Here is a 17,674-nt window from a genome sequence, read left to right as displayed (position 1 = left end):
GAGCCTCGGAGAGGTTTGGAACCCGTTCAGTCTGATCCATCAGGTGCCGGCTGATTTTTAGGAAAGGAAAACACTAGATTGTGGGAGCAGTATTTCATTTCCGACCTAGGACTTTGTCACTTAGAATTACTGGGGACATTGGGGTTTCTCCTTTTTGTTTTCCCTTTTGCTCTGTCCCTCCTACCTTTCTCTTCTTGCTTCCTTTGTCCTTTTCCTCTGCTCTCCTCCCACCACCAGGAGCTCTGTGTGTGGAGCAGGGGCCGGAGGGGATGGGGGGTTGCACTCCAACTCTCATTGCGGGAGGCCCTCCCAAAGACATGTGGCTGGAATAAGAGTGACTCCCTCCGGTGGTGACCCGGGACATCTGGTGAGAACTCTCAGCTTTCTGCTTCTCAGAGTCTCAGTGCTGATTGGGGGAGCTTGGGGCTATTGTGAGGGAGGAGACTCAGGTCCTTGTTAGCCTCTTTTAAGATCAAGGAAAGAAGCCGTAACCAAACATGTATTTGATTGCTCTTGCTGCTTTTCTCCATTTAATGTCTTTGAGTAATTCATGATTCTCTCTCTGATGGGCTAATTCTTCTAAAATACTTACTAAATCATTAGGTTTTAATAAAGCCAAATGCAACCCCATACCTCCAGTAACAAAGGAGTCAGGTGGCACCCTATAGAATGGGGGACAATCTGCTGGAAAGCAGTGACCCTGAAAAGGATTTCGGGGCCATAGTGGATGAGCTGCTCAGCACGATCTGTTAATGTGAAACTGTGGTAAAAAAGGTTAAAGCCATTCTTGGATGGATAGAGTAGTGAGGATGGAAAGGGAAGTGAAAGAGCATTGGTGAGACTGATGTTGGAAGGTTGAATCCAGTTCTTGTGACCAAATTTTGAATATTATGTTAAAACAATTGGAGAGGGTACTGAAAAGATTCATAATTGAGTGATGGGGATGATGCCTTCCAATGAGACATTGAAAAAGCTCAATCTGTTTAGTAGATACAAAAGACAAATGAGAGGTGAGTTGCTTGACTTCATGGAGAGAAAATGTTGAGTATAAAAGGGCTCTTTTATGTCGCAGAGAAAGGCATGACAAGACCCCATGGATGGAAGCAGAAATCAGAAAAAGTATAATGACAATAAGACCCAGATTTGTAAGAGGGTGGTTCATCATTGGCACAAACTACCAAGAGAAATGATGGCTTCTCCATCTCTTGATCTCTTCGAATAAAGACTAGATGCCTTTCTGGAAAATGTTTGAGTAAAAGAAAAGCCCAGCTCCTCTGATATACAGGAGGCCTTAGGATACGCAGGGCATCAGATTAAATGCTCTAACGGTTCCTTCTGGCCATAAAGTTGACGAACTTGTGAAAACCTAATTGTGGCTTGGGGAAGAACCTCTGTGTTCCACTGTGTGGTCGGTGTCATCCCCACAATGAACGCTCATTGAGAGGGGTGATCCAGGGGAAGCAGCTCAAACATCCAGTGTGGCTGGACAGGGGCAGGACATCAGCACTGCAGGGGAGGGGTGGGTGTGGCAGTGACATCACAAGGGCCTTTGGCAGGACCTCAGCCTATTGGACAAAGGTGGTGGGGAGGCGATGACCTCACAGAGAGATCTTGACATCAGCCAGGCAGGACAGGGGTGCAGGACAGGGGCCACCTCGGAGATCCCTGTGGCTTTGCTTCAGCACGTCTCCTTCTCGAGGTCTCTCCTGGAGGACTGAGAGAGCATTCACTTTCACATTCGTGAGCGCAAGGAGGACCCTCTTTGGAGTTTTCTCCTTTTCTTTTCGTGGTTTTCCTCGAAAACAGACGTCCCTGTAGAGAAGGTAAGAGCCTCGGAGAGGTTTGGAACCTGTTCAGTCTGATCCATCAGGTGCCGGCTGATTTTTAGGAAAGGAAAACATTAGATTGTGGGGGCAGTATTTTATTTCCGACCAAGGACTTTGTCCCTTAGAATCACTGGGGACATTGGGGTTTCTCCTTTTTGTTTTCCCTTTTGCTCTGTCCCTCCTACCTTTCTCTTCTTGCTTCCTTTGTCCTTTTCCTCTGCTCTCCTCCCACCACCAGGAGCTCTGTGGGTGGAGCGGGGCTCGGGGGGGTTGTGGGAGGCCCTCACAGAGAGCTGAGACTGGACTAGTGCTCCGAGAGTGATCCCCTCGGTGGTGACCAGGGCCATTCTTTGGGCTATTTGGTGAGACCTCTTAGCCTCGTAGCCCTCAAAGTCTCAACCTTGATTGGCTGAGGAGGGGGCTATTGACAGGGAGGAAACTCTGGTCTTTGTTGTTCTCTTTTATGACCAAGCAAATAAGTCACAAGCAGTTATATGTTTGACCAATGTGGATGCTGCTCTCCATTCATTGTTCCGGAGCAGTTCATGATCCTCTCGAATAAGTCCCTGCTCCTTTCTCAGCCTTCGTTTCTCCTTCTGTCAAGTAGGAATAACAATCCTCTCCCACCTACCTCACCATGGGTGGATGCTGGGGATCCACTGAAGAGTGTCACTGGGAGCAGTGCAGACTAGGGGGTGTCCTATCACACTGAGCCATAGCAGATTATGACCTAATATTCTATTTGATTTGCATTTTATTATTTTGAAATTGTGAAGAGCAGCAACTACTTAGCTCAGACTGAAGCATCTCGTCTAATTTTCCAGAGCGTCGTGTCTCCCCTTTGTGTACGACGAGACAGTTTAATGCGCTGTGACAAACAGGAGATGCTCTTCTTTTGCAAACAAATATTTTTGCAAAGAATTTTCATCTTACTTGTTATGATTTCAAGAAAGAAAGTGGTTTCGCCTGAATGGATTTTCTGACAGAAAACGGTTTCCATGAAAATGTTCACACCTTATTTCCTGGTCTCTGGAAGTGCTGGGATGTCAGGATCCTGGAGGCGCTGTCACCTCCGCACGAGGGCAGTGTTCTGCACCCCCCTGCTGATGGCTGAGTTTCTCCGTCCCTTGGCAATAAGACAGACTCTTGTTTTCACAGCCGCTCGATCGCCCTCGTGTCATCACCCTGCCTGCTGGCTGGGCAGGGTAACTCCTGAGGTCACCACCCTCTCCAGCCTGCCTTGGGCTTGGGGAGTGAGGAGGAGGGCGAGGGACGTCTGCTGACCCTGAATATCCGCCATCCATCATCCCATCACTGAGAGCAAGTGAGTGGCATTCGTGTTCCTCGGTGGCTTCCCCTGTCTGTGTGGGGAGAGGCAGAAACAGGGGGAGAGGATATCTCCAAAGGGGGATTTCCTTTGCAAACAGCCCCCAAGAGCCCCTCACTCTTAGACCGGGCAGGAGCTTCTCCAGAGCCGTCTCCAGTGTGTTTGGAAAGGTTCCAGCAATGGGGCTCCCAGCTCTTCCCTTGTGGGACACTGTTCCCCAGGCTGAGAGTCTCTGAGCTGGGCCAGACCCTGTGAACTGCTGAGCATGGAAACCAATGGGGAATGAGGAGGGCCCTGGTCTTCCTGTGCCTCGGGTCTTTGTGACTTTGACGTGGGGAATGGTTTCCCAGGAGAAGTCGGGACTCCTGGCTTCTCTTCTTTCTCTAGCCTGGGCGGGAGAGTGGCCTGGGACGACAGGAGGGGGCTGCTTGTCCAGAGTAACCGATGGTCTTTGGGACTGACCCCATTGCTGGAAAAGGATGAGACTTCCTGGATATTGCAGCAGCAGGGATTACAAGGGGGAACGTTGGGAGCAGATCATGCAATGAACTCCTGCCCGTGTGTGTAGATGGCTCTCCCTGCACTCTTGTGGGGGGGGGCAGAGGGGCTGCTGTGGTTGGAGCAGGGAGAAGGAGGGATGGAAAAGGCTCAGCAGTGAAAGGCTGCCTTGAGCCCAGACTCACCCCTGCTCCCCGCTCGGTTCCAGGATGGCCAGGCTCCTGCGGATGTTGCGGAGGAAGGCTCTGCAGGTGGCCCCAGAGCCTGAGGGAAGGAGCTGCTGTCTTCCCGAGGGGCAGAGTAACCCCTGCGTCCCCGCTGGCGGGGAAGCAGGTCCCGTCCAGGCCAGACGGCGGAAGTGCCCGGCCTTCTGGAAAAGGAACCCGGCTCCCGGCGCAGGCGCCGAGCTGGGAGCGGCCCCGACCAGGCCCCGGTGGAGCTGGCCCAGGCTGCAGTTTGGCAGACAGGACCCAGCCCAGGAGGGGCGCCGGGCAGGGTGGCTCTGGGGCTGGTTGTGTGGGCAGCAGCAGCCCCAGGAGCCCAGCCCTCGTTCCCATCAGGAGGCCTCACCCTGGCCGGTCTCTGAGGCCCTTCCAGCCCCCGCCGGCCAGGAGGGGGAAGGTCCCTGTCCCAGCACCGGCAGCTCAGCCTGGGACAGCGGCAGCACCTGGGCCTCTGGCAGCAGCCAGGCCGACGGGCGCCACTGCTTTGCTCCAGGTGAGGAGCCAGGCTGGGTGCCGGGAGGGCTGAGGACGGGATGTGAACACCCTGGGCCCAGACGCTCTCCCAGGGATACGGGGGGGAGGGGGTCCCCAGCCCAGGTGTCTGGCCTGAGCCCCGCGAACCCCCCGGACAGCAGCAGCCATCACACAGCTGCCCCTTCCGCACGGAGACCTGGGGGTGGGGGCGTGAAGAGCTGCTGCCACCTTGGTCCTTGCTGCTGAGGGCGGGGGGAACAGGCACCTCCCCTGGAGTCCTGGGCAGGGGAGGGTGGCTCTGCTCTGGGCTTCTGCAGCTGCTGGGGGCTGAAGGCATCCCTGAGAGGGAGGTTTGGGGCCCCATCTGCCCTGGGTGCCTGAGGTGGGAAGGGGGGTCTTTAATCCTGCTCTGCCCACCACGCCCCTGTCCTTCCCTCCCTGGTGCAGGGAGCCCCCTGGATTCGGAGCAGGAGGAAGGGGTGGACGTGGCCAAAGATGAAGCTGCTCTCAAGGTCATCCGAGAGCAGCTCCAGTGCAGAGATAAGGTACAAATGTTCCCCACCTGGGCTGGAACCAAGATTGCCCTGTCCCTTCCCAGCATCCCCACCCCCTGCCGAGGGTCTTGTCCCTCCGGATCCACCACCCCAAATGGGGCCCTTTTACATCCATGATGTGGGTCCCCCAAGATGGGGGTGTTTGTCCCACAAGAGCCGAGGTCGTCTCCCCCCACAGGCGCTGTCCCAGTTCCTGATCCTGCTTGTGTAGGAGTGGTGGGGGATTTGGAGAATAGATGGGTCCCCACAATTCTTCATTGAGGCCTGAGCCCTGGAGCTGGTGTGGGTGGGGCAGGAAGGTCCCTCCCTAACAGGTTCTCTCTCGCTATACCCCACTCCTGATGGGTACAGGATGAGGGGCAGCAGCTCCTGTTCCTTCAGGCCATCTACCCCGCATGTCTGGCTGCACGGGAGAGAGGGGAGGACACGCTGGAGCCGCGCTGCTGCAAGGCGGCTGTGGTGAAGAGGATCGTGGTGAGTGAGACACGCCATCCGGCAGCTGGTGGGAGGAGAGGGACATGGGATTGGCAGGGGTATGGCCAGGCTAATGGGTGGGGGCTGGGTGGTGTTGGAGGGGGCAGCAGAGGGCAGGGATTGCTGGGGCTGAAGACTTGGGAGAAATTCTGAGATTGGTGGGTAGTGGGCGGGGGGGAATTGTGGGGCTGGATGGCAGCTGAGAGTGGGGGACAAGGAATCACATGGTCCCAGCTTGGTCGTCGGGATGGGGCTGAATGGGGGCAATTTTGACAGGGAGGAGGAGAGAAGGGGATTGGGAGTGAGCTGGGCACGAATCCGGGAAGGGGGACAAGTTGGATGGGCAGGAAGGAATCGGAGGAGTGGGAGGTGGTGAGGGATCCTGCTGCCCATGTGGGGCAGTGGCTCTGTCATTTGCTCCCTGGGAGGTGTCAGTCGGGCCTGAATCTCACACGCTCCTTTGTCTCCTTCGCGTCTCACAGGAGCTCATCGAGGAGCTTCCCGATGACTCGTCACCCAGCGCCGTCCTCGCCCACTCCCTGGCTGCAGTGGGCAACCTCTGGTACTGAGACAGCCCCCCTCCCCCACCCCACCAGCTCCCCTCACCCCAGTGCTGCTCAGGCCCAAGGCTGGGAGTCACCGTCACTGTCCCTCCCAGGTCACCTCCCAAGAGTGGTGCCTCTGGCAGAGATGGTGGGCTGGGAAGGTTCACTCTCTCCTGGCGGGGCTCTTCTTTTCACTCCCATAACATGACAGGGGCCTTGGGGAGGGGCTCACTCCCGGGCTCAGATACAGGAGGGGCAGCAGGCTCCATTGAACAGGAGCTATTCCTGTCCTGCCACTGTCTGTCTGTGACGCCTTGGCCTTGTCATTCCCGAGCTCAGTGCCTCAGTTTCCAACCTCACCAGCCTGTGCCTATATCCCTGTGGGTTGGTGTCCGTGTTGGCGACAGTCCCACCCCCGTACTGCACAGTCTAATTACCAGCTCCTCTCTCTTGCCAGCACCATGAAACCTGCCCTGGAGCCAGCCCTAGAGACCCACCTCTTGCGAGCTGCCCTTCACTCCGTCTTCACCCTGGGCACGGAGAAGGACACCACCAGCATCCAGGTACATCCTCCTCCTCCATCCTCCTCCTCTTCCAGAGTGGTCCTTGGTCCTGCTCCCTTGATTTGCTGGAGCTCCAGATTTAGGGGTGGGGTAGCGGAGATGGAACAAGCTGCAGGGTTGGATCCTTCCCTCCAGCAGGGAAGAGATTACCCCTCTCTGGGGGATTTCTTTCTTTCTTTCTTTCTTTCTTTCTTTCTTTCTTTCTTTCTTTCTTTCTTTCTTTCTTTCTTTCTTTCTTTCTTCCATAAGCCGTGTTTTGCCCAGAAGCCCAGCTTCCATCCACAGCAACTTGGCTGTTTCATACTCTTCTGCCTACAAGGCCCTTTGCAGAGACCTGCTAAGCTCATGGATCAAAGGTCCAGGGGTCATCAATTCTTGCGAATTGCCTGCCGTGGGATGTGAAGGAGAGAGGCCAGGAGATGTGTTTGGGAGTCTCCCCAGTGCTTCCCAGAGACCCCTCTTCCCATCCTGTGGCAGGTATAGGCCCAGGTTCCCTAACTCTGACCCATGCTTTGCAGGCTCTGCACAAAGTCATCCCAGAGGTCCTGGATGCCATGCTGGGGAATCTGCTGGCAGAGTCCCCAGACACAGACAGGCTCCACTTCATCTTGGAGGTGAGCCCCATTTCACCGTAACTCTTTGGGGGACTGGTAAGGAGAGACTGGAAGATCCATTTTCTACTCTGTCCTCCTAGCTGGGTCCCCAGTGGGCCGTCCTTGGGTGGGGAGGTCAGTGCAATGCAGTGTCAGGTCCTTCCTTCTTGAGGGACAGAGGAAGGAGCTGGGACTTCAAGCCAGAGATCTGGTTCTGCGGAGCACGAACCACAGGGCTCCTGGCTGTCTTGGGGAGTGAGAGTCTGAAAACCCACCCTTCCCCCACCCCTCCAACACACACACCCCATGAGATTTGGGAGATGGTTCTCAGAGAAGAGGCACACGCTCCTTCCTAGAGAAACAGGAGGAGCCCAGGGAATCAGCCCTTCCCTCTGATCTGCTCTGAAATTCCTGGGGGGATTGTGCTCTCAGTCACTCCCTACACCCCCCCAAGGATTTGCGTAGCAGGGAAGGGCGAGGGTTCAGTCTCCTTTCTGGTGAACTGTTCAGGAATCAGGAGTTCTGGGAGGAGGGGACCAGCCCCGACCCCGAACGTTGTCCCAATCTAGAGAGATGCTGACAAGTTGTGAGCTGCAAGTTAAAAGCTGTGTCCTGGGGGAAAGAATCCCCTTCTAAAGCTCTGCCATCAAGGCCTCAGATATTCCCCCCTGCGCAGAATGTCTCAGGCCCCTGGGGCTGGGGGCGTGGGGCTCATTTGCAAAGCAGGTGCAGCTGGCCATTGAGTCTGACCTGCCTCCTTTCCCAACAGCATGTCAACTTCTGGGTCGTGTCCAGGGTGTCCCAGGAGCGAGCCAGGGCCATGAGGAGCAGCACAGCCCTGCTGAGATACACAGTCACCCTCCCTGAGTTTGACGTAAGTGAGCTCCGAGCCCAGCTTGCTGGCTCCCGGCAGAGGCGGGTTGGCTCCGGCGGGCTGCAGGATCTGCTGCTGCTGCCGGGGCTGTGGGTTAGGAGGGTTCTTCATGGGGAGGCAGAGTCAGAGCAGGGACTGAGCTCGGCTTGAGTCAAGTTCTTCTTGTCCTGGTTCAGTGTTGTCCCTGGGCCTTTAAGGGGACCATGCTCCAGCCCCTGCTTGGCATCCCAAAGCAGCTCCGGGCTCCCTTGGCAGCAGAGCCAATGAAGGGTCAATCTCAAGCTCCTCTCCCCCAGCATCTCCTGCAGAGGGGCTAAGGGGAAGGAGCCCTCTGGCCCAGGGGGGACAGGGAGCTGACAGGAAAATGCTGATGGAGTCCCCTCTCCTCTCCCTTCCATTAGATCTCAGCCGAGTTCCCTAAGATGGGGCACCATGTGGCCCAGCTGGCTCTATTTGTCAGCGATCTAGACAAGGACATCAGCCGGCAGGCCAGGGAGGGGACTTACCGGCTCTACCAGCTGCTGCTCCGACAGAGGGGTAAGGAACCCAGCTGGGACACGGAACCCAATAGGGGACTGAGAGTGACCACAGGTGGATAATGGGACCCCAGACCATTTCTCTCAGACTGACCCCAGCTGGAGGACAAGTCTCTCTCTGCCTCTCTTCTTCTCCACTCCACTGTGGAGCCACCAATGGGATTGGAAGGACACAGAAACTGCAACCAGAAGGAGAAAAGTCTCTCTCTTTCTCTCTCTTCCAGGCCTGACCACACATGATGCGGAAGATCTCTGGTGCTATGACTGGCACCAGGACAGCAGGCTCTTGGGCTACAAAAATACAGCCAGAGTTGGGGAGGTAAGGGCACTGTGCCAGGGCATGACACAGCTCAGGGAGTGGGGCTGGCTGGGTTCCCTGCAGTGGATGCCTCCTGGAGACAGGAAAAGAGCCCACTCCTTATTTCCAGTTCAGAGTTCCTCATCCAGCAACCAGTGGGACAGGCTGGTGCTAAAGGTCCCACATTGGAACCTCGCTAGTTGCCGTGATTTGAGTGTCTTACATGGATGCATTGCTACATGGCATAAGGAGGATCCCCGGGTGGATGAGTTAATATAGGATTATGGCTCTGGGTGTCTCTCTGCTCCTTTTCCCCCTGGCTGATCCCCAAGTGTCTGAGAGGAGAGCACTGGGTCAGTCAGTCACGATTGCTTGATCAGACCCTTGTTTAATTCCCTGCACCCTGTAGAAGAAGAGAAAGGAGGTGGGCTTTGCCCAATTCCATTGCCGGTCAGGAAGCAGAATGCCCCAACCTGGGAACTGGGTAGGGGACATAGTGAGCTCCAGAGCCAATATGGACCACATGCGCCCCCCTCATGTCTCCAGACCTGGCCAGGGAATGGCAGAGTATCTGGACCTCAGCCACTGTTCCAAAGAAGCACATTGTCACTGAGCCAAGTTGCGGCTACTTGCTGCACAAGTAGAAAATCAAAGACACGCCCCCCCGCCCCCATCTCACAACTGTGGTGAGAATATCCAAACCTTCTAACACACTGTAAGACAGTGCCCCCAGACTGGAGTCAAAGCTGAAATGGGTGATTTCCACAACATCACAGAGGAGGCCTTGGAGTGGCTCCTGGATCGACAAGGGCATCTGCAGAACGCTGCTCCACAGACGCCCCGTGAGAGAGACTGTGTGAGCTTGTCCCGCCTCACCCATTGCCGCCTGGGCAATCTGCTCGAGCCTCGTGTCCTCTTGATTCTAGGTCTTTGGAAAATTCTTCTGCGACGGGCAGAAAAGATCCTTTCTGCAGACAGCAGTGCTGGCCATCCACGACCCCCTGCTGCGTGTCAGTCAGGCTGGGCTGGTGCTCGTCTACTCCCTCCTGGGGGAAGCCCAGCAACTGATGGGGGTCACGGTAAGCAGCTGCAATCCACTCAGGAGCTTGGGGTGGGGCCCAGGACCTCATTCCCATCCGATCGCCATTCGCTGGCCTGGTAGCAAGGAGCCTAGTGGGGACTTCTGGACTTCATGGACTTCTCTTCTTAGGATGTGGTGCTCTGCTATCACTCCTGGAAAGGACAGGAGAGTCCCCTAAGTGCCCTCTGGAAACCTTTCCTGCCCCACAGAGCTGCACCCATTTCCCCGTGGCCTAGTGTCCATGTCACCCGAGCCACCATCGAGAGTTGCTCCTATCCCTGGCAGCCTGGGAGGCCAAGGACTGACTGGAGATGGCGACTGACCAGCAAGGGCTGAGGCACATGGGCATGGGAAGCTGGGTCTTGCTGCTGGTAGGGCTGGACCCGCTCTCGAACGATTGGCAGGATTCAGTCAGCAGGGGCTGCTGACCTGCCCCCTTCACCAGGGCTGCCATCCTGTGGCTTCAGCTTTTGTCACTGGGGTGACTTGGGGAAAGGTCTCAACCTCTCCCCATCCCACTTCACTGCTGCCAGAATCCCTCCTGCCCCCCGCCACCCTGCTACAGCCCCCTCCCTGCCCTACCTGGGTGGGGATGGAGGTAGGGGTGGAGGAGAGGGTTCTACAAACTTGAGCCGTGTCCCCAGCTGGGTTGGAGGTGGAACAGCTGTCAGGGGCACTGATGGGGAGGTGGCAGGAGCTCACCATACAAGGAGGGGGGTTGGCACTGGAGGTCACTAGAGAGGACAGCAAGCCTCCATCCTGGGGGTCGGGAGGGTGAATCCACCACTCAGACATGAGCAGCTGCTGGGTGGAAATGATGGTGCTGGTTCCAGGTGCCCTTAATCCTCCCTGATTCCTGGGGAGCGTCTCAGTCTCTGACATGTTCTCATTCCCCTGCAGCACGAGGATGTCACAGCCAAGGTCATGGGCCAGCTTCACATCATCAGGCACTTGCACCAGATGCCCGAGGCGCTGCAAGGGCTGTGGCTCATCTGATGCTCTGAAAGGTTCCCCTCCCTGTTCAGCAAGTCCCGCTCCCTGCTGCAGGTACTGCTCTGTCTCACTGTAAATGCGGGGCTAGTGGAAGCGGAAATGGAGGCCCCTGGCACTCACAGAAACTCTCTCCCCTCTCTGTGGAGCCGGGTCCTTCCCTCGGCCCCCCAGATTCCTTCATCTGGGGCAGGAGCTCTTTCCCTCACACCCATACCCCTCCCTTCTTTCCTTGATCTCACCCCCAGCCCATTCCCCGTGCTCCCAGGCAGAGATCTTCCTGCCCCATTAGGCGCAGAAGGACCTTTGGGTCAGGGCTACAGACTGTCTGCCCAACGGAAGCTCAGGAAGCTCCACATTTGAGGAGGTGAGGATGGGACAGAGGCTCAGGGCTAGCTTCATCTCCTGCCCTTTATTCTTCCTTTGGCCCTTCTCTGGGCTTTCAGAGTCTGACATGAAGAGGAGCCTCCTCCCCCCGTGTCTTCTAGGCCCTGGGGTGTGTGACAGCCTCCCAGATGGCTGCAGTCAGAAGCTGAGCCACCTCAGGGAGCAGTGGGGACAGGTCCCTTGTCCGAGGAAACCAAGAAGTGGTAGTTCTCAAAGAGGCTGAGAGGGAAGACCCTGTTCCCTCATGGAGGTAAGAGCCATTGACTTCTTTGGGCATATGGGTTTCTTGGGGGAGAAATGGGATCCCTGCTGCATAGCCTGGCTGGGAGCTTCCCCCATCCCTGGGACAGAGACATCGCCATCAATGTGCCACCTTTGGTTTTTTCCTAGGAAGAGGCTCCCCAGAGAACTCCTCAAACCTGTTCTCCTGGGAGAGTTTCTGGGAGGAGGCTCCCATCCCTCAGTCTCCAACTCCATCATGCAGTCTCTTTCACATAACATCTCTGCTCTCCAGCTCCACTTCCCGCAGCAGGACAAACGGACCTTCAGCTCCTAGAGAACAGACTCTGACCTCCTTCTGATCAGCAATGGGGTTTCACTATCCCCTCAGCAAACCTGTCAGCCGGGCTGGACCGGATTTGAAGGAGGAGGGTATCTAAGAGGGTGGCTTGGCCTGTGGCTGCCAAGCCTGGGGCTAGGCCAAATTGATGACCAAGTGAGCCCCACCTGAGAGGAAACAAGGGAAAAAAGCAGCAAAAGTACAGAATCAGAGCGAGCTGTTCAGTAGACAGCCTTGGGCCAAAACCTGGAGTCCAGGGTAGGACTGGGTTCTCTCACCGTCCCTAAGGAAGGGGACACAGAAGACCATAGAAACCCAAGAAGGGCAGGCCAAGCCGAAATCAGGCCGAGGAAGAGCTCCCCACAAGGGTGGAAGGCCTTGTTTCTGTTCAAGACATTTTGGACTTTGTTTGGAAGGAGCACGACCCAGGAAGGAGTGGAGTAAAGGACAGTCACCTGGTTGGGGGGCTGAGTTCCCAGCCAACAAACTGCAAGAGTGAGTATCAGCGGGGTTGCTAGCCCAGCGAGAAAGCGGTGACATGAGGCCTGGCCAGCATCTAGCGGTGAGTGAACTCTGGTACGCACCTGCTTCCATTCTGGAAATAGCCTGGTATTGGAGAGTGGGTGGGGAGAGCAGGGAGGTGGGAGGTGTTCCTGAGGCTGGGGTGGGGAGGAAGCTGTGGGGCTGGGAGGGGAAGGACATGGCCCAGCTTGTGGGAGGGATCCTGCTGGCTGTGTCTGGAGCCCTGTGTAGCCTCTTCTGTGGGAAGTTCTCATGGGTCAGTGGGGCCTGAATCTCTCCTGCTCCTTTGGTCTCTTTGGGCTTCACAGGAGGTGTCTGGTGAACTGCCCTTGGACTCTGGGCCCAGCACCGCTCAGAAATTATTCGCTACCTTCAGAGAGACAGGGCACAGCTCAGCCTGTTGGGTAGGCTGGAGACTCACACTTCACTCGAACACACAACACTGAGGTAGTTTTGGAAGCACAGTAACAAAGAAGAGATTTAAGTGACACTAAGGAAGAGAAAGAGACAAATTTCAAACAGACAAACAAAACACAACACACTTTGTAGTGACTAAAACTGAATCTTAACAAGTCCCAATCTTTGCCTTAGCAGTTTCCAGACTAACATCTCAGCTTTCCTAACAGACCTTCTTTGATGTCCCTGTAGGATAGAAAACTTCTCTGTCGAATCCGCTGATTTGATTGCTTCGTCTTCTGGTTTCAGACTCTCTGTTCTCCTTCTGGGCTGCCTGGACCCTGACTGTAACATCTCTCTGGCCCAGCCTCTTACCCAGATGTGTGCTGCAGCCAGCCCAGCGCAGGGAGCAGTGGGGACAGATGATCTCATCCTGTCAGACCAAGCAACAGGGGTCTCATTGAGGCTTAGATGGAAGATCCCAGGCATCTCCTGGAGGTAAGAACCGTCCACTCTTCTGGGCACTTGGGGCTGTTGCAAGAAAGAGGGGGCTCCTGTTCCATAGCCTAATTGTCCTCATGACTGTGTTTTTTTATTCTCAGAGGATGCGTCTGGGACCCTGAAGACTGTTTCGTGCAGGAGGTTTCAGCGGGGAGAGATCACTCACTGTCATGACCCCTGGGTCATTAACCCGGGTCTGCAGGGTTCCTGGGAGCAGCCACCCTCCAGCACGCCACCTGGAAGCCTACGGAAAACTGCTTACCTAGGACTGGCGAAGTCCAGACCCAGTTTGAGGCTCCATCCCTGAGGCCCATTGGCAGAGTCCCAGAGCAGCTAATCGGCCCCCGGGACCTCCTTAAACCAGCAGCAGGAACAAGGAGCTGTCTGAACCCCCGAGCTCCTCCCCGGCTCTGGACTGTGTGTTAGCTGTTCCTGCTCCCACTCCCCAGGCTTGATTTCCTGGCATGCGGACTTGGGGTGACTCCTCTGACTTGAGGTGCTGAACACAATTTGGTCTTTTGCTTCTGCTCTTCCAGTGTCCTGACCCAGCTGACTCTCGACTCCTGTCTTGGGAGTGTGGACTCTGCCTCTGACCACTAGGTCTGGCTGCCCATGACCCGGCCATGACACTGACTTTTCTACAATTCCTCCAGTGCCCTTTTCTGCTCTCCAGCTCTGCTCTCCCAGCAAGACACACCGATCCCTTGGCTCCCAGAGTCCTGCTTGCCTGCTATTCAAGGGCTCAGGGGGAGAGCTTGTCTTGCCCCCTCCCCCACCACGGCTGCTTTTCCTCGGGGACTCTCCCAGCGCAGAGGAGAATCCGTCCTGGCAGCAATTCAGGAAGTCACAGAAGGGACGGTCTGCTCAGCTCCCTCTGCAATGCCACTGCCCGAGACCATTCCGAGTGGGTGCCCAGTGACTGCACCGGCAGCTCCTTGAGAGACTCCTGGGGGCAGGGTAGACGTGTTTCCCGGTGACCGCAGGAAGTCATGCAAAGAGTGCGGCATTGAGGAGACTCTCCTGCTGTCCCAAAGGGTTTCTGTTCTCCTGCATGGTCAGACCGTGGGGCCGGCTGGCAGAATGGGGAAGAGCTCGTTGGTGATGAGTCGGAGGATTCACCATAGAGGTGGCAGCAGCTGCAGATCCTGGAGTCCCTGTGGTAGGGTTACCATGCGTCCGGATTTTCCCGGACGTGTCCGGCTTTTGGGGTTTTCAATCGCCCTCCAGGAGGAATTTGTAAAACTCTCAAAAGGTCCAGGATTTCCCTCCCAATGCAGCACTCTGGGGGCGGAGGGGGAGCTGCGCGCTCTGCAGGGGAGCACGGCACTGTGTCTGGCTCCGCACCCCAGACACACTGCTCTGAGCAGCAGGGTACAGGGGCCGGGGGGCTGGAGATGGGGCATGGGGTCCCAAGGGACAGTCAGGGGACAGGGAGCAGTAGGGGTTGGATGGGTCAGGGGTTCTGGGGGGAGCCTGTCAGGGGGTGGGCATATGAAGAGGGGTCGGGGGAGTCAAGGGACAGGGAGCGGGGGGGGTTGGACGGGGCGGAGGTTCGGGGCGGGAGTCGGGCAGGGAGCAGGGGGGATTAGATGGGTCGGGGGTTCTGCGGGAGCAGTCAGGGGACAGGGAGTGGTTGGATGGGTATGGGAGAGCCGGGGGTCTGTCAGGGGGCGGGGGTGCAGATAGGGGGCGGGGCAGTCAGGGGACAGGTAGGGAGTGGAGTTCTAGGGGGGCAGTTAGGCTGGAGGGGTCTAAGGAGGGGGCACTTGGAGACAGGGAGAAAGAAGGCTTAGATAGAGGTTGGGGTCCTGGGAGGGGGCGATCAGGGGACTAGGAGCAGGGGGGGTTGGATGGGTTGAGAGTTCTGTGGGGGGCAGTCAGGGGGCAGGCAGTGGGAGGGAGTAGATAGGGGGCAGGGCTACAACTCCCCCCCCCCCAGAGTGTCCTCTTTTTTGAAAGTTCAAATATGGTAACCCTACCCTATGGGCCCAGCCTCCACTCCTGAGAGTTCAGGCGAACCTCCCCCTGTTCTCAGGGAGTCTTTGGCTTTGGCGGCTGGGCCTGCCTGCCGAGACAGAGGACTCAGTGTTTCCATCAGGCTGCTCAGTTGCCAATGCAGCCACCCAAAGACGTGAAGAATGGAAGCGAAAGAGCAAAGCTGGACCCTCCGCTGAGCTCCTGCAATCAAGTGAGCCCAGCCTGAGAGAGACGAGGGAAAGCTCCAAGGTGGCTGGTGGCTGCAGGAATCCAGGGGAGGAGAAATAAATCATTCATGATGAATCCAAGGGCTTTGTCTTGTGTGATGAAGGGTTTAAAATGGGTCTAGTTACTATCACATTCAACTTTACAATCGCTGTGTCTGATTGAAGGGCAGGTCTGGAAAGGTCAGAGGTCACTCGAGGAGCTTCAAGTCTCCGATTCTGTCCCTATTGCCTGCTTTGACCAGCTGATCTCACCCCAACACATCCCTCAGGTGGTCGCAGTGGTGAGCTCTTTCCCTCTTTTTCTGGATTAGCCGCCAGCATGGGGACAGGATACATGTGGCCAAGGAAATGGAGAGGCATGGGGGTCACTGGCAGAGGCATGCAGAGAACTTGCAGAGTTGCCTGTTAATGCAGCTCCTCCTGGGGGAGCACGGTAGGGTCCCGTGCACTCAGGGGCACCATTTCCAATTTTGGTGGTGGCGGGGAGGATAATTTCACCCTGATTCCAGGGGCTACTTAGGCACCTGAAAACTCTTTCTGTTTTCATCAGATAACTTAGCAATGAGCTCACAGGAACACTTGTCAGATTTCAGAGTAGCAGTGTTAATCTGAAAAGGAGTTCTTGTGGCCCCTTAGAGACTTACAAATTTATGAGAGCATAAGCTTTCATGAGCTACAGCTTTGCCACACTGCTTTCCGGGGAAGACAGCTATAAGAATGGATCCAGAGAGAGGTTCTGTATCTCTGAGCTGTTTGGACACTTTCAGGGAACATTCCAGATGCAAGACAGAGATCCCCAAAGTTATCCTGGGTAACCCTGAGAGACTTATGGAAAACGAGCAGATCCCACATCTCTGCTGTCACTTTGCACTGACAAACCTGGACTGTCCAAACCTGTTCATGTATTTTATCTGCTTTAACCTCTCAATAACTTTCATATGTAAAAGAAAGAATATTAAATAAATATTAGACCCACTGAGCTCTAATACTAACGTGGTCTGACATCTTGTGGAAAATCACTTTAGGGACACTGGTTAAAATTTGAATGTATATTCTTACTTTGTTACCAACTCTTTAGAGAGAGAGACCCTGCCAGGACTCCTGGGTTCTATCCCAGCTCTAGGAGAGGAATGGGGTCTAGTGGGTTACAGTGGGGGGCAGCCAGCCCAGGAGAAAGGGGCGATTCTGGCATTGCTAGCATTCCAGCGGGTCCCACTCACAGCCGGTGGCTCTGCTGAGCGGAGGGGAAAGTGGGCTGGTACCGGCCGGTTTGGCGTGCCGGTGAGAAGTGGCTGCCGGTACAGGCCCGTACACAGCTGAGGTTAAAGCGCTGCCGGAGAGCCTGGAGGCGTGGCCTGGGCAGCACTGAAGAACTGGTTGGGGGAGGCTGACCCCAGCCCTGCTCCTTCTGCCTGAGGCCCCGCCCTTCCGCCCAAAGCCCCGCCCCCTTCTAGAGTTCCTGGAGCCGGGCCCCCATACCGGTAAGAGTTGTAAGTTACTTTTATCCCTGCTTCTGATGAGCAAGGGAGCAGTGGCCATGTGGAAACTCAGTCTCTCCCCTTGGACCCTAATGCTGCAGCCCTTGGGAAACGTGAGAACCCAGCCCGTGCAGTGATGTTGCTCCCAGCCACCATGGCTAAGCAGACACCAGACCTTAACAATCACATTATTCCGGTTAGTCTTCTGCACCCCTTCTTCCTCCATAGGCTATCTCCTGGGACCAGCACTAGTGGGGATGACTCCCTCTGGGAACAGCGCAGGGACAGAGGGGTTGGAGAAGGGTGGACACTGGACTCCACCCCGATTCAATACCTCTCTGGACTTCACTTCACTTCCCTCGAAGCAAAATCTTAACACGCCCCCCCCACCACCACCCCACCCCTGCCAGTGTGCAGAAGACCCAGGTCTCACCCCGTGCAGAGGGAGACGTTGGGGGGTAGCAGGGAATTTCCGTGGCTGCTGCATTCAGAGAGAACCGCCCACCGATGCATGCGGCCCGGTAGAGCCTGCACTGAGGGCTCCTTGTTCAGGACATGCAGGGACAGCTGCTCTGAGCGAACAGGTGATAGGCTCTTCCAAATGACAGCTTGTTGGGAGACGGGTTGGTCCTTGCCAATGACCTCAATTTTCAAAAGCCAGGGAGGGACTGAAGGCCCCCTGCAGTGACTGCCACCTTCCACAACCTGAATCAGTCCTGGGATGGGCTTGGTGAGGCCCCCCCAAGTTATGGATCCTGGAGTTAACTCCC

General features: G+C 56.1%; 1 long non-coding RNA gene across 1 annotated transcript; it reads left to right on the top strand.

Moving 5' to 3' along the window:
* The first annotated feature begins 5,356 nt into the window (after positions 1–5,356).
* LOC119567751 lies at positions 5,357–7,054 on the top strand. The gene is made up of 4 exons (XR_006285746.1): positions 5,357–5,377; positions 5,860–5,939; positions 6,380–6,485; positions 7,004–7,054. It is a non-coding gene; the product is annotated as an uncharacterized LOC119567751 (long non-coding RNA).
* Positions 7,055–17,674: the final 10,620 nt, after the last annotated feature.

Source organism: Chelonia mydas, chromosome 14, assembly GCF_015237465.2.
Source record: "Chelonia mydas isolate rCheMyd1 chromosome 14, rCheMyd1.pri.v2, whole genome shotgun sequence".
NCBI lineage: Eukaryota > Metazoa > Chordata > Testudines > Cheloniidae > Chelonia > Chelonia mydas.
This window is presented reverse-complemented; position numbering and strand designations above follow the sequence as displayed.